This window comes from Hylobates moloch, unplaced genomic scaffold (assembly GCF_009828535.3).
Source record: "Hylobates moloch isolate HMO894 unplaced genomic scaffold, HMol_V3 SCAFFOLD_6, whole genome shotgun sequence".
In the NCBI taxonomy this organism is placed as follows: Eukaryota; Metazoa; Chordata; class Mammalia; order Primates; family Hylobatidae; genus Hylobates; species Hylobates moloch.
The window spans coordinates 61,974,252-61,992,592 of NW_026652281.1; positions in this window are offsets into that span (position 1 = coordinate 61,974,252).

Consider the following 18,341-nt stretch of genomic DNA (forward strand, 5'->3'; position numbering starts at 1 on the left):
TTATGTACATATGTTACATTTGTATTTTGGCTAATCAAGTCTATAAACGATATGTTTCCTCTGTCCAATGTATATATAAGCAGGCAGTTGTTATAAATCAAATGGTTAAAGATAAAGCAATTTTACTACATTTGTAGAAAAACCCTATAGCAAATTTTTTTAATCCTTTGTTTCAACAATTTTGGACTTTTGTATAATAGATTGGTACAATTACTTTACAAGGCAAATCACACTAGAATTGAACCATAGTAACAATGAAATAAGTATAATATTTGACTGAAAAAAAGTATTAAATATTATGAAGACATAATATTTCAATGAGTGACACAGAGATGGAAAATATCCTGTATCAGATAGTTGTTATATGGTAAGATTTATGTGAGTGAAGTGTCACATCCATTTACAACTTTATTGAGAATTTTGTGGAAATATATTTATCTAATCTAAATATCTCTTTTCAATTTGAGCATCTTTTGTCCTCTTTATTAATTTGTTTTTTTGTTACCATTGGTAAAAAATAGTCATCATCCAGCTCATTTTTTAAGAGTCATAGAGACCTGAAAACATTTTTTTTCTAAATTAAGGTGTCAAAAGAAATATGACATAACAATATAGTCATCTATGTATATACAGAATATAAAATCCTATAAAGTAATAATTATTTTTATCATGATTGTGTTAAGTAACACGTTATTTTTATGACTCTAAAATTAGCTAAAGTAAATAATTGATAATGTGAAAATATTTTTATTTTATTCATAATAATACCATGGAAGAAAGCACTCAAAATCTATAGGAAACAGTTGCCATCGTTTACTTTTAGGTTATAATGTTTAAAAAAGAATGATTCGGAGTGTAAACATTTTAGCTTACATGAAATATTATGGTAACTTCTTTTTAATTATTAAACATAGAAAGTAAAGTTTTATTGAAAAATATGGTAATATACAAGATATGCTTTAATTTAGCATATGTCAAATAAAAATGTCAGTCAAAATTTATATGTTGTATAAGTCACCATAATTGCCTTAAAAATGATTCTGATTGGCAACCATGAATAATATACCCAGCTCGGTATCATCTTTATTTGAACTATATTTTACATCAGTTAAATATCAATGGGTATCTATTTTTGCAATTGCAAGTACTGTATTAATGCACTCTTTCAAATAACTGCTATATAATTCTAAGATTGGAAATAGAGTTCAAGATTGACAAATTTTAAACAGTAGTATATTATCCGCTCCATAAATGTAGGCACTGGAAGAATAACTGTAATTCAACAAAAATAATACACATCTGGGTGAACTAGATTCTAGTGGCATTTCAGTCTTACCAACTTTAAGATCTTTGAGTGTAAATGGATTTCAGTGTTCTTATTTGTAAGTGATCTAGCCATCCTTCAGCTGTTAGAGTTTTTGAAATTATGAATACACATATTATTTATGTAATTGTAGTGAGAATCTAAATAATATGTCCTTCTAAGTTATACAGGGATCACCAGCATATATATATATATATATATATATATATATATAGGAGTAATGTGACTAAATGGCCTTGTTAATTTCTAAGCTTGTCTATTAAGCTGTATTGACATAAGTAGGCATGTGGTTTTACATATCACTTGAATTTCTGGGTTTCTGTTTTCTCATCTGGAAAATCTCACTTTAACTGATTGTTAGTTTATCTCTAAAGTTCCTTCTAGTACACATGATTCCATTATTAATTGAGACAAAGAGAAAAATTATACATCTTTGCTGTAGTCTTATATCTTAGTCATAATTCCTTATTTCTGAGGAATATAACACAGTGTCTCGTGCTTTTTAACATCATGGTATGCATAGAAAATGATAAAAAAAGAGAACTTGGGAATATTATTAGGAACTTAGAATTTAAAATATTTCATTTTTTCCTATTATATAATTATAGTAAAGAAAATAAACTATAGTGAATTTAAGTCTAAATATTAATTTTATAAAATGTTTTATTTATACAAATTATATAAAACTTTCTTTTGAAAAGTTTACTTTTTTTGTATGTTAAGGTGTAGGCCTGAAATACCTACATACAACTTCTTATCAAGACTCAAGAGTCTTTTATTTTATATATATAGAGAGAGGTATTTTATTTTATTTATGTGTATATATATACATATATATATAGAGAGAGAGAGAGAGGGAGAGAGGGAGAGGGTATCACTCTGTCATTCATGCTCGCTTGCAGTGGCATCAAGTTTAGTCTAAAGCTGCCTCCTCACATATTTTAAGCTTGGCCTAAAGATTTCTCTGTACATCATGAACTATAGTCTAAATGGAAGTGTAAACAGACTGTAATCTACTCTTGTGCCAATCACTGAGTTTTGGCTAATCAGATGTGGCCAACTGTTCCAACTGTGTTCAAATAAGGCAAACACGGAGTTATAACCAATCTGGCTGTTTCTATACCTCATTTCCATTTTCAGTATGTCACTCTCCTTTTTCTGTTCACAAATCTTTCACCACATGGCTGTGCTGGAGTTCCTGAGCCTACTCTGGCTTGGGAAGTTGCCCAATTCACAAATTGTTCTTTGCTCAGTTAAACTCCTTTAAATTTAACTCAGCTGAAGTTTTTCTTTTTACAGTGTGATTACAGCTCACTTCAGCCTTGAACTCCAAGGCTCAAGCAATCTTCCTGTCCCAGCCTCCCGAGTGGTTAGGACTACAGGCATGCACCACCACGCCCAGCTAATTAAAAAAAAAAAAAAGAAAAAGAAAAGGAAAACGTCTGTAGAAATGGGATCTTGCTATGTTGCCCAGGTTGGTTTCAATCTCTTGAACTCAAGCAATCCTCTCACCTCAGCCTCCCAAGTGTTGGGATTATAGGCATGAATCAAGATGCTTTGCTGATGATTTCATTACTGTCTTGAGAGATAAGAACTTTATTCACACTCAATAGTGACAGAATTGATTTTCCAACCACTCCAACTGTATACATTCATATTTTTAAACGAACTAGCTCTTCCTTTTCTTTTATTGAGAAATATAGTGTTTAAATAAATGTGGTTTCTAATAATACAAATGAAGTTCAACTGTTTTCAAACAAATTATTTCCAAATAATATACTTTATTTTGTAATACAGACATACTTTTTTTCTTACAACTACCTGAGTTCTTGAACACCAACAAACGAATATATCAGTTGCAATGGACAAAATATCTGATATGTGTGAAAACAGAAATTTGTGGCTATTGCTTGGAAATCTGTTTTTTTTTTTAATTTTTTTTTGTTTCATTATTATTTTTTGAGACGGAGTCTTGCTCTGTCGCCCAGGCTGGAGTGCAGTGGCATGATCTCGACTCACTGAAACCTCCGCCTCCCAGGTTCACGACATTCTCCTGCCTCAGCCTCCCGAGTAGCTGGGACTACAGGCGCCCATCACAACACCCGGCTAATTTTTTGTATGTTTTAGTAGAGACGGGGTTTCACCGTGTTAGACAGGATGGTCTCCATCTCCTTACCTCTTGATCCACTCGCCTCAGCCTCCCAAAGTGCTGGGATTACAGGCGTGAGCCACCGCGCCCGCCTGGAAATCTGTTTTCTAGTCCTTCCTTACACACACACACACACACACACACAGACACACACACACACACACAAATTTAGCTATGTGTCATTCTCCTTAGGCATCGGAAGGACCAAATCCTCTGGCAGCTTCTTGAGCTCTGTGAGAGCCAGCCTTTGAGATGGTCCTCCAATGATCCTCCTGTAGTCACACCTTTATTTAATCCCACCCACTGAGGGTGGATGGACTTAGTGATTGGATTTTAATGAGTTGAATAAAGCAGAAAGAGTGTTATGTGACTCAGTGACTAGGTCAGACAAGGCAGCGTGGCATCACTCTCTTTCATGTGCACCCTTCCTCATAGCACTTGTTCAGAAGATAGCACTATCTATATAAGGAGAAACTGACAACTTCTTGCCTGCAGCTAGGTGATTTTTCCAGCCCTGGCTATCACCTTGACTGCAACTTCCTGGGATACCTTAAACCAGAACAACTCAACTAAGTTATTCTTGTATTCTTGACACTCAGAGCCTATGTTAGATAATAAATGTTTGCTATACTAAGCCACTACATTTTGAGGAACTTTAATATGAAGCAGTAGATAACTAATATAGGCTCCTTCTTCACAATAGACAGCAGCATATGCATTAACTCAATACTGTCTAGGTGTTAAAAAAAATCTCTTTACACTCATCATACTAGGCCAGAGTAGGGGTGATTAGATGCATTGCCTCATGCTCATCAGCTAGGGCTAAGGAGGATGCTATTCCAAGCATCTTTGCACAGGCTGTACTCTAAGAAGCCTCAGACATGGCCAGTTGTGGCTAGAAACAACCAGACTTGAGCCTCAAGTCACCTTATGCACCATCTGGACATTCTGAAGACTCGAGAGCCAATAGCATATAATTTGGAAAGCAATAAACAAAGATACACTGTTTACTGAGAATATATCTCTGTGTATACAAACTCCAGAATGTGTTATAGAAAGACCAGACTCTCCCTAAAGCAATGGTCCTTCAGCTTATAGTTTTACAACCACCTTGGAGAACCTATAAAATATTAGATTTATTCTAAGAAAAAATCCACATGGAGACATATATATATAAACATATGTTATTTGAAGAAGCTCGAATTACTACTAGAATCTACCCACAGACTGTATACATACTAGAGGTTAAAATTGTAGGCCATATACTAATTTGGAAAGAAATATATATTATATTGCTAGATACAACTAAAGTTTCCCTGTGGATACCAATTCTTCTCGGCATGGTTACTCAAAGTTAAGGACTACTTTTTAAAAAAATTTATGGTAAACAAGAATTTATTGGCTCACAGTTCTGGAGGCTGGGAAGTCTGGGACTATGGCACAAGTGCCTGGTGAGGGCCTTTTTGCTACATCCTCACAGAGTGGAAGGCAGATAAGTGTGAGGCATCGTGACCTAAACACCTCCAATTAGGCTCCACCTTTCAAAACTGTTACATTGGGAATTAAGTATAAAGGCTGCAGTTAAGATCTGCTTTCATTTTACTTTCAAGTGGGAAGCAAAAGAAATTATTCAAACTGACTTTTTGATTGAAACAAAAGCATAAGATTTACAAGGTGAACTGCTTTATGAGATCATGCAAAAATAAAAGTCATATACATACATTGAAAGATAATTACAGCCATAAAACCTTTCAGGTTATTAAGAATTCGTATTGACATCTAATTTAATAATATTATTTTAATAAACAAACTTCTTGGGCTATTTATATTTTTAATCAATCAGTATCTACAAGTAAATGAATTTTAAAATGATGTTGAGTATTAGAAAAGCATAATATTTTATTTTTCAATGAATGAATTTATTCTCTAAAATAATAAATATTTTGTTGAAAAAATACGGCATACATATGTATTAATTAAAATGAGGTGTACCTGCTTGTCGGTATTTAATTTTCTGTTTGTCTCTAGAAATCATGAGTTTTTGTTGCTTTTTGCTTATTTTGTTTTGCATTAGTAAACTATACTTGACCTATTAGTATTGTAAGATTTGATTACATAAACATTATAAATACAAGATTATTATTTAAAAACATATGCGTGTGATAATAATATATAAACCAATTAAATTTACTTGATAATCTGGCATTATCATGTTGTGGCTCAATGGTAAGTCAGAGTCTTCTCTCAGTATCAGAGAGAATGTAGGGGAGAATTTGATATTTAACAAAATACCCGCAGCAGAAGTTGATGCAAGCAGTAGATACTCTAGTTGAGGCATAGCGTTATCATGGCCAGGCTAATCCAGTCACAGGTCAATCTTCATTCTGTAGCACTATTCAGAATTAAAATAGACACTAGAGCTGAGATGAAGGCATTCTGGATATGCATTTACCTGTAACAGTGATACCAGCTTTCCGTGTAAATTTGGGTTAAATGTTAAGGTCACACAGTAAGACCAGAGAGGGTAAAGCAGGACAGCTGTGCTTCAGGTGAGGTTCACTTTAGGGCTACTTGGAGAAGAAACAGAGAAAAATTAGGAATCAGGAGCATAAAAAATAATATCTATTCCTATATGAATCTTTGATGTAGAGACAATAGAACACACCTCAGTCTTTACTGCGAACCACTCTGTTTCAGTCTTGATTAGAAACAATAGGAAAGCAAGGCAGGAGACTAGAGATCATGCCTCAACTGAGGGATCCCAAATTACGGAGACCCATTTGATCAAAGCCCTGCTGAGAGCAAGGGTCATAAAGCTGTTGACTGGAATTTCTGCATCTATTAAGATTGCCTCAGAAACTGATAGGAAGCATGAATTGATCCAGCTATACACGATGGGGCACTAAAGAGCTGAGAACTAGAAGGGAAGTTTGAGAAGAATGATTCAGAGGGAGACAGGTTCTTTTTCATTTTAAATATGAAATCTGACATTCTCCAATAAAGATCCTTTACATATACTCTGTGATATATTTAAGTACAATAATATATCATTCCTAGGTGAATTGACATATTTAGCAGAAGAATGGCTTTTCAATACATTTTATTAGATGATACATTTTATTAGTATTGGCACTAGAGTAAAGTTCTGGCCTCATAAAACATTAATTAGTAACACTAATGGAGTTCTACAAGCATTGCCCTAAGCATCTGTAGAATATCCACTGGTATGTTAATAATCATCAGGCCAGGCACGGTGGCTCATGCCTGTAATCCCAGCACTTTGGGAGGCTGAGGCGGGTGGATCATCTGAGGTGGAAAGTTTGAGACCAGCCTGACCAACATGGAGAAACACCATCTCTACTAAAAATACAAAATTAGCCGGGTGTGGTGGTGCATGTCTGTAATTCCAGCTACTCAGGAAGGCTGTGGCAGGAGACTCGCCTGAATCTGGGAGGCAGAGGTTGCAGTGAGCCGAGATCACTCCATTGTACTCAAGCCTGGGCAACAAGAGTGAAACTCCATCTCCAAAAAAACAAACAAACAAGCAAAATCATCATTTTGACAACATGAAATACCTTGAGCCAATAAATATGAGGACACTAAGCAAACATAGTAAGCCTCTGCATATTATATATTTCCCAGGGATAAGGAAGGGAGACATTAAATACAGTGTCTTCAAAACTTATTTTTTTTTCATTTTTTTTTTATTATACTTTAGGTTTTAGGGTACATGTGCACAATGTGCAGGTTTGTTACATATGTATCCATGTGCCATGTTGATTACCTGCACCCATTAACTCGTCATTTGGCATTAGGTATATCTCCTAATGCTGTCCCTCCCTCCTCCCCCAACCCCACAACAGTCCCCAGAGTGTGATGTTCCCCTTCGTGTGTCCATGAGTTCTCATTGTTCAATTCCCACCTATGAGTGAGAACATGCGGTGTTTGTTTTTTTGTCCTTGCAATAGTTTACTGAGAATGATGGTTTCCAGTTTCATCCATGTCCCTACAAAGGACATGAACTCATCATTTTTTATGGCTGCATAGTATTCCATGGTGTATATGTGCCACATTTTCTTAATCCAGTCTATCGTTGTTGGACATTTGGGTTGGTTCCAAGTCTTTGCTATTGTGAATAGTGCCACAATAAACATACGTGTGCATGTGTCTTTATAGCAGCATGATTTATAGTCCTTTGGGTATATACCCAGTAATGGGATGGCTGGGTCAAATGGTATTTCTAGTTCTAGATCCCTGAGGAATGGCTACACTGACTTCCACAATGGTTGAACTAGTTTACAGTCCCACCAACAGTGTAAAAGTGTTCCTATTTCTCCACATCCTCTCCAGCACCTGTTGTTTCCTGACTTTTTAATGATGGCCATTCTAACTGGTGTGAGATGGTAACTCACTGTGGTTTTGATTTGCATTTCTCTGATGGCCAGTGATGATGAGCATTTCTTCATGTGTTTTTTGGCTGCATAAATGTCTTCTTTTGAGAAGTGTCTGTTCATGTCCTTTGCCCACTTTTTGATGGGGTTGGACCTCTTCAAGGAGAACTACAAACCACTGCTCAATGAAATAAAAGAGGATACAAACAAATGGAAGAACATTCCATGCTCATGGGTTGGAAGAATCAATATCGTGAAAATGGCCATACTGCCCGAGGTAATTTATAGATTCAATGCCATCCCCATCAAGCTACCAATGACTTTCTTCACAGAATTGGAAAAAACTACTTTAAAGTTCATATGGAACCAAAAAAGAGCCCGCATCACCAAGTCAATCCTAAGCCAAAAGAACAAAGCTGGAGGCATCACGCTACCTGACTTCAAACTATACTACAAGGCTACAGTAACCAAAACAGCATGGTACTGGTACCACAACAGAGACATAGATCAATGGAACAGAACAGAGCCCTCAGAAATGATGCCGCATATCTACAACTATCTGATCTTTGACAAACCTGACAAAAACAAGAAATGGGGAAAGGATTCCCTATTTAATAAATGGTGCTGGGAAAACTGGCTAGCCATATGTAGAAAGCTGCAACTTGATCCCTTCCTTACACCTTATACAAAAATTAATTCAAGATGGATTAAAGACTTAAATGTTAGACCTAAAACCATTAAAATCCTACAAGAAAACCTAGGCAATACCATTCAGGACATAGGCGTGGGCAAGGACTTCATGTCTAAAACACCAAAAGCAATGGCAACAAAAGCCAAAATTGACAAATGGGATCTAATTAAACTAAAGAGCTTCTGCACAGCAAAAGAAAATACCATCAGAGTGAACAGGCAACCTACAGAATGGGAGAAAATTTTTGCAACCTACTCATCTGACAAAGGGCTAATATCCAGAATCTACAATGAACTCAAACAAATTTACAAGAAAAAAACAAACAAAACTTATTTTTAACACCTTTCATGGACATCTCAAAGGGCTAATGTTCTAATGTTCCAGGATATTTATTTGGTAAATATCATAGGTAAACATCATGACTACAATTTTTCATGTATTTTGATTAATTAGTCCATTATGCTAATCAGAAAACTGGAATGGTGATAGAGAGGGAGATTGGCAGAATTATCTGCCTAGTTGACTTGGTAAAAACAGCTAAATCTCTCTTTTTTCACATTGGCTGTTTACACAATGGTCATATAAATATTTCCACTTACCAGATATATATTTAGAGTATTAAATGTGTCCTCTGTGAATGTGACAAATCTTCTAAAGTGATAACTTTATTGATAAATATGAAATTATTGTACTTCATCAACTAGCTGATGACAAATTTTGGAATCACTGCTAAGTAGACCATTTTACTTGGCTATTTGGTTTTGAAGGGAGCAATCTTCTGTCACTAATCTTAAAGGCAATCATCTCTCTGAGTATGTAATGTCAAGGCAAAGAGTATAGAAATACAAAATGTTGAAAACTGTATGATATAACCTATAATTATCTCTACAACTCATATATAATATATTATTATGTATAATATATTCTACAATATATTAATATATTTCATGTATAAAATATATACTTTGGAAATTATATAGTAGTCAGTTTTAGAGTTCTAAAGGTAAGCATATTTTCAAGGTCACAGTAGGAAGTAGTTTGAAATACAGAATCTAATTTTTTAGACAATCAATTTTCAGCATTTCCACTTCATCATGATGCTTTTGACATTTGCATAAGTTTATTGCCTATTCTGTATAATTTTTGTGAATCTGTAATTGTGTAACCAAGCACTCATTTCCATTTTAAAGGCACTTAATGTTGATGTGGCTAACACACGTTATTTGTAATTTTTCAGGAATAATCCACTTAAGATGTCCAAAAAATCCTATAGTTAATTCTCTTGGGTGTCGACTTCACAGTTTGGTAATTTTTCTTGCCCCTGTATTTAGATAACCCTAAAATGCAACTTCTTCAATATAACACAAATATAATTGCTAAGAATGTTACCACATAAATGACAGCATATTTTATAAATAGCACTGTATTGGATTGATATATTAACATGTTTTGTTTTCTAGGAACACAAGAGAAATTGAATAGATATATTCAATTCAAATTTGTTGAATGTACATATTTTGTAATTCTTACTTCATATAATTTTTACATATTGATTAAAACTTGGTAATAAAAGCAAGAAATCTGGCATAAGATGCATGTATCCCCTTTGCTGCCTTGCTAACTTAATCTGTTATTTATTTATTAGTCACTTATTGATGATCCAATTTCTGTGATATCAAGAGATGAGAGACTGGATACAGAATAAGGATTATTTCTGGAACAAAATTCTAGAAACTGTAGAGAGTTAAAACCAAGATCACAGGTATAGAAGTTTTATTTGGCTGGAATATATGTCTTCTTTAGAGATGAGAGAGTATGGATATACAAATTTATGTACTTTTCCTAGTGGGGATACTTAATAATCTTGATTATTTTTATGAAGTGAATTTACTAAGATTGGGGCTGTAGGAATAAATAAAGAGACAGTGTTTTGAAACTATAAAATATTCAGTGCCAATCTGTCAGTGAATGATTACCATTAGTGTGACCATTCAAATAAACATTTTTCATTTTCTGTAAGTACTTACATAGTATGCCTTTGGGAACTGAAAATAACATGTCCCTAATCCTCACACTACACAATTTTTAACTAAGAAAAATGATGGAATTAAGCTGAACAAGAATCTCATTTCAACATTAGTTGCTTAAGTGTTAAGAAAGCATTTAGGACAAAGAACAACAGTAAAAAAAAATACCTTGAATAACAAGATGTACAAATAAAAATTAACAAGTGTGAGGTTGCAAATACTGGGTGACAGTATCTTAGACTAATTGTCATACAGTTTCTCTCGGGTAACAGTGAGTTTGGGCGTGGCCTTATGTGATTAAGAAGGTGCTGATATTTACCTAAACCGTAAAATAATAAGGCCATGCTGAAAATCTTGAAGACAATACAGAAGACATGTAGTCATTTTACTTACAATAAACGGTGGTATCTGAGCTGAGTGAAGGGTGATTAGGAAGTCAATATGAACCTTGCCGTAACATAAGCTTTGTGAGAGAAATGACCTGACCTTCTCAACCAGCATATCTCAGCCCATAGTGCAAAGGGTGTGACACCTAGTAGGCCTCAACAAATATTGGCCTCATGAATTTATAAGTGTTGTTTTTCCCTATGCTTATTTTTATATTTATTATTTTAAATAATAATAAATTTTAAATCTATCAATTTAAATTTTGAATCTATCAATTCTTTTTTGAGACGGATCTCCTCTTCCCCAGGTGGGATCGGGGGTAATCACTGCAACTCTGCCTCCGGTTCACCTTCTCCTGCCTCAGCCTTCCAGAGTGGGAGTACAGGCCCCACCACCCCGGCTAATTTTTTTTTTAGACGGGGTTTCACCGTGGTCTCGATCTCCTGACCTCGTGATCCGCCCGCCTCGACCTCCCAAAGTGCTGGGATTACAAGCGTGAGCCACCGCGCCCGGCCGAATCTATCAATTCTTAATTTCTATTTTGTTACTGAGCAGGTATGTTTGCTCATTGATTGATTTTATAAGCTTTCAGGAAATGGGCCCATTGAGAACATCAAGATTTCACCTCATTGCTTTCTGTTTTTGTTAGTGAGTACAGCCATCTGGGGCACTGGCATTTTTGGCTCTGCTGTTCCAATAGACGCATGTATGGAATACAGTTCTGGGAAGTAGTACGTAAGGCAACACTGACTGGATCCTGAATTGGGATTTCCTTGTAGGGTAGCTGTAGGAATGGCAGCACTTCAAGGAGTGATGAAGTAAACATGGCAGTATCCATTTATCTGCCATTTCTGCTGCCAGACTATGTGTCTGGAGGGTAGATACCTGCTGTCAGAATATGGGTTGACTCCAAAACAATTGAAAGGTTTTACTAGTTTAATCAAAGGCTCAGGAAATTTGTGAAATATATAAAGTGAAGGGATCCTTCATATCATTACCTTAAGCAGGACTTAAAGAATAAGCTTCATCTATCATTAACCCTTTACTAATGTTAAGAATTCTCTATTATTGAAGCTTCGCCACTAGAATTTAGAGGTTCAGGTGCAAAATTATTGTAAAAGGAGAAAAAGTAGTTTGAATATTCTATAACAATATTTGTATCCCTTTCTACATTTTAATGTGAACATTTTTTATTGTCATGTTATTGTCAACTCATTTGTATTCATTGTAATAGCACTAATCATAATGAATTCATTTGAAATTAATGTGGTCATCATATATACTTTTATAATCATTCTACCGTAATTCACTGTTAATTTAATGTTTTATTCAGATAAAGCAAAATTGTTCGAAGTCATATAATAATGTCGTGTGGATAGATAAAGACTATAACAATATAGATTTTCTCTAGAAAAAATGTGATAATCTCAGGAAAAAAAATTTTTTTTTAGCTTCTATAAACAGACTAATGGCTATGACCATAGGCTACTAACAGTTCTCTCAATGATATGCAAGGCTCTCCACTGGGATTTGGCTCATTTATCCAGCAGAAGAATGGCATGGGGTTAAAATACAACCTCATGGTGAAATATCTGTTAGTTACACATGGCCTTCTGATCTTATTTAATAGGTGTGCATTACCTGAATTCACTGGTTATTAGCATTTACCACAATCCAAATGATCAAAGTGCTTAAAATTTTATTTAAGCAAAAGAAAAAAACAACTATAGAAACCATTATTGTTTTGAAGTGAAGTTAATAATTTTTATCTAATGAAATATATATATCAATATCTATATCTATGTGTGTATAAATATATATATATATATATATTGAGTGGACAGAAATAATTAGAAGAGCAAACTGTTTATTTAGAGGAAAGGAAGATAGTAAGTATGATAAGTAAAAATAAAATGGCTTAAGTTAATAAATTTAGGAAATAGTATATAGATGTATACGTTGAGATAAAGACAGAGATAGATTAGATAAGAATCCAACTTACATGCAGAATATTTTGCATTCTGTTAGCTATGTGGGTGGGATACCTACAAAGAAGGTAGAGTTTGGAGAGATCAAGTTAATTTACCCATAAAAATTGAATAACACATGAATCACTTAAAATTATTCAGGTGCCAGAGCACTCACGTTATGATAATGCTAGTATGGTGACAAAAAATCACATGCAAATGAAAAAAATGTGTTTAGAAGCACTGTTTCCTCTCTATGTCTATCAAGTAGCAGAACCCCTGATGGGAACGAGTGAAGCTTTGTGCAACCAAGAATGAAATGCAAAAAGAGGCATTCCAAAGGTTTGGGAGGTACAGCACATCCCTACTGCTTTTCCCAATGTTTTATTCACATCCAGTGCCAATAAATCACTAATTTGCATATCCATATGGTCTCACACATTCTACCCAGTAACAATGTAATATAAGAATTTGAATTTGACTATGGCAAAATGTTGAGAAAGTAAGCTTATGAGAATGTGTTATAGCAGTGTAAAAATTAAAATTGGTATAAAATAAGTCTACAAAATTCACAAAGTTTAACATGAAACTAAATTGATGATCATATTAAATTCCATAAACAAATTTAAGGCTAACTAACTAATAATCCAATAAATTCCCTGCTACAACATTTTTATGAAGAGCCTCTAATGGTAGAAAGTGGGATATTTGAAGGCACACAGCCAAAAACATTTGTTAAAATGCACAGAATATAATTGAAGGATTTAAAATTCATACAAATCTTGTCTCCATTGTACATATCCATGTTAATTTTAAATTAGATTCTGGGGAAAATTTTTCTAGCGGCTGTTGGTTAAAATTCTGATAAATGTACTTTCTTACTGAAAATTCAACCCACATAGCTTGGATGATATGGTAAATCTTAAGAGCTTTAGTTCCTTTTACTATACTGAAATGGTCAGCAAATCTTTTTTTTAATGAAGATTGTGGTCACATAGTCATAATATTACTAAATTATACCACTGCAAATTTTAACCAAAATAACTGTAATAGTATTTTAAATGAAAAATATTATTCATTTCTCAAACTCTCTTTTGACTTAATATATTTAAGTACCATGAAAACAATAATAATCTTGTCTTGAAGTTGTGACAGGTGAGTGATTAAAAATACCTGCTACGTGAACTAAATTATAAACTACGGTGTTTTTTATATTATTAAAGAAAACTGTGAATTCACATCCATTACCATGTTTGGAACCTTTAAGATGGTATTTTTCATTTCTCCATGAAAATGTTAAAGCTCAACCTTCAGCTTGAAAATCTTAGCCAAAACAGTATCCCCATGCCTAGCGAAAAAAGGCTATGACTGGGGAGAGACGGAAACTTTTTAAGTTACATTTCATTGCACACAAAATTTGTATTTATAATATAAGTATTAAAATTTCAAAATCCACATTTCTTTTCTAATTTACTGTGTTTATCTTGTAGTCAATACATGGTAAACAGTAACAATGCAAGCATACCATTTAGAATGATGCAGGAGCTGACAGTGTCTTCTGTGATTATTGCTTACATGCGAGCTACCTACTGCTCTGCCTAACATGGATTGACCCATTCAAAGATAAACAAAACTGGACAACAGATAAAACAGGAAAAACACATTTTATTCAGGAATGCAGTAGGAATTTTATTCTTATTGTATTTTATTTATTTTATTCAGGATCACAATAGGAAAGAGAATTCTGAACCAAGCACAACTTCCCTGAAGCAAGAGGTAGGGGTGTGCTAAGGGAAAGGTGCGGAGGGATGTTAAGTGGGGTTAGTGCATGTGACTAAGTCACTTGGATTTGTTAATTGACAGGTATCCAAGGGAGAAACAAACTTCTCCTGTCTTTATGACAGGAGTAGTGGTGCGGGTCGAAGCAAGGCCCCCACTCAAGTTAGGCCCTTATCATCCTACAGCGACTGGGTACCTTGGATACTCCTTCAGGAAGAGGCAAAGCAAAATGATAACCAGGGCAACTGCATATGTCTAGCATGCTGTGCTCTGCACTGGTCTATACAAAGATGACCTAGAAAGAAGAATGAGATTCACCTTCCAAACAATGAGCTCTGGCACTCTTACACTAGCCTGAAGGAAGCAGCCCATTATCTAATTGTCTTCTCAGAGTAATCGCGTTTTCTTATTTGGCACAAAAGTCCATTCTGTGCTATCCCTGTGTCTTAGTGATGACCAATACAATGGATTCAACAAATGCCCAGCAGGTGCTGACAACATGTCATTAGCCTGGCATGCACTCAGAGTGTAAAAGTAGTACAGGATCTGAACATGCCATCAAGTAACTCATACTCTAACTTAAATATTGATATATGTGAAGACAACTATATTATCAGTGTACAGAGGAAAAAAAGGAGAAAATCTGATATTTTGGGCCCTTTAAGTTTTTATAGAAAGTAAATATTTTTTTCATAACTGGCATGTCCTGTTTGCATAATTATTCTTTATTTTTCTTTTTGATGTACTTTTCTTATTATTTTTGCTACAATCATATCTATTTTCTGTTTGGTTTTATAGAACTAAAAATGATATTGTAATGGCTATAAGAGCTGATGATTATGAAAATAGTAACTTAATATTTAGATTATTATTAATGTTTACAGTACAGAAAGAATTTCATGTTCATTATTTCAGCTGAGGCTTACAAGCACTCTGCAATAATGAGTGTAATTATTATTGGCAAATTCATTTATATAAGAAGACTTACTCTTGTTAAAATTGACTGGTGTAAATAAGGAGTTTGAGAACCTCAGTTCTTTAATACGCAACATTTAGAGGTGATGAACTTTTAAATAATAAGTTAAATAGAATCTATGCAGTGTTTTCTTATACCAATATAAGCCATAAAGTAACCATGGATGACTAAGCTAGAAGCATAATGTGTGAGAATTTTTTCTTTTAGAAAAACTTTTAGAGAAAAGAAAAATGAGCATGATTTGATTACTATCTTTCCTTATTCTGCTCTCAGTTATACAACATTTTTCTACAGAGTTTAAATGGCACAATTTGTAATTTTAATGAGAAGATTGAAATAAAGCTCTAGGATAATGGTGGTGCGTTAAAAAAATCAACATTATATCCTTTAACTCTCTAAACTGACATCTAGTCACAGGCTGATTTATGTTTATGTACAATACAATAATCTGTTTATAGCCCCTGATAAAACTCATTTTGGTAATTTTTTCTCACTTTCAGGCTCCCAAGGAATGAATTACTCGTACTTGAAAAATAAAAACCATTTGTAGATAGCCTATATAACAGTTACAGTGGAAATTTCATTCAGGAGGGCTGTCAGGAGAACAGCTGACAAGCTTATTTCTCAAAATCTCCACTTTCAAAATAGCTTTCTATACCCTTGTTCATGTTTTAAATGGAATTTCTTCTCAGACTCATCTCTGAAAGAGACAAGCACTTACTGAGCTATTAGTGTATACTGCACTTAGTCAAAGGCCAAAAGCACTGTGTTCAGAATTTTTGCCTCCACACAAATCATTATTAAATACAAACTTCACTGATGTCTTGTCACATATTTAAAATGCATAATTCCAATCTTAACTTGTTCAATTAAACCAGCTACAATTATAAAATTATAATACTATTCTTTAGAGGTTAAACAATTCAAGAAAACAATGAACCAGAAGGTGTTTGTTCGTTTATTTTAAGGAATTAGTTAATTTTCTTTGCCTCATCAGAATGCCAGTTAGGAACAGGAGAGGGAATCCAAACTCTGAATGAGAAACTTATATACATATATACAGACACACATATATTTGTGTGCAACTCTATATATACAGTGCATATACACATATATATGGTGTGTATACATACATAATATTTCCAAAACCAACAGTTGAATTCTCTTTGCAAAACAGTTATGCCCATATCTAAAGTTATTGTTTAACACAAAGACTTCTGGTAAAATTTCTTTCAGAAAAAAAATTCACTTCATTTTGATTTAAGCATTGACAACTAACAGTATTGTCATAGACATTTTTTATCCTCACATATCCCAAATAAATAGTTAAACTAATGCTGCTTTGATGTGTACTCTGGCACTTAAATGACATTTGAGCATCTGACTATCCTAGTGGAAACTCAAAAAGCGACAGTTTTTGCTAACTGACTATTACCTTTTGCTTTCCAACAATAAACACATTGTTATGCCATTGACCCATAGTAAACAAAAATAAAAGTAATAGTCGAAGAAAATAAAATGTAACACCTCCATGTCACTGTGCTATCATAATCATGTCAAAGGCAAAAGCATACACATCTCAAATGTGTCCTGTAAGATGTTAATGCACATGTCCACCACTATGCTGGCTAGTACCAGTGCCATCTCAAAGGGCATTTGTCATGTTACCGATTCTTTGATGAGACATTTCCTAAATAACAGCAAGGTTGTTATCCTGCATTATTAATTTTTCTGGCTAGGTTAGCAATAAACTCTGAAAATAGAATGAAGAAGATACTGTATTAGTTTGTTCTTACACTGCTATAAGGAACTCCCTGAAACTGGGTAATTTGGGAAGAAAAGAGGTTTAATTGACTCACAGTTTGCTAGCTGTACAGGAAGCATGGCTGGGAGGCCTTAGGAACCTTTTTTTTTTTTTTTTTCGCCCAGGCTGGAGTGCAGTGGCGCAATCTCGGCGCACTGCAAGCTCCGCCTCCCAGGTTCACGCCATTCTCCTGCCTCCGCCTCTCCGAGTAGCTGGGACTACAGGCGCCCACCACCACGCCCGGCTAATTTTTTGTGTTTTTAGTAGAGACGGGGTTTCACCGTGGTCTCGATCTCCTGACCTCGTGATCCGCCCGCCTCGGCCTCCCAAAGTGCTGGGATTACAAGCGTGAGCCACCGCGCCCGGCCAAACTTACAATCATGGTGGAAGGCGAAGGGGAAGAAAGTTCATCATACCATGGCAGAGCAGGGGAGAGAGTGAAGGGGGAAGAGCTGCACACTTTTAAACAAGCAGGTACCTTGAGAACTCACTCACTATCATAAGAACAGCAAGGGAGACATTTTCAGCCCCATGATCCAATCACCTCCCACCAGGTCTCTCCCACAACATTGGGAATTACAATTTGAAATGAGATTTGGATGGGGACACAGAACCAAACCATATCAGATGTTTTCTTCTAAGTATAAAATTTTAACTGAGATGAAAGCACACAAGATAAAGAAGCACTCCTTTTATTTTTCTCTCAAAATGTTGACCACTTATTATATTTGGTCAAAAGTTTAAGTGTTTATCCCAACAAATATATACATTAGGTAATTACCATATACACAGTTTGCTGGGCTCCAACTATATCTATGAATGTATAGCTGAGCCTCAAAAAGATAG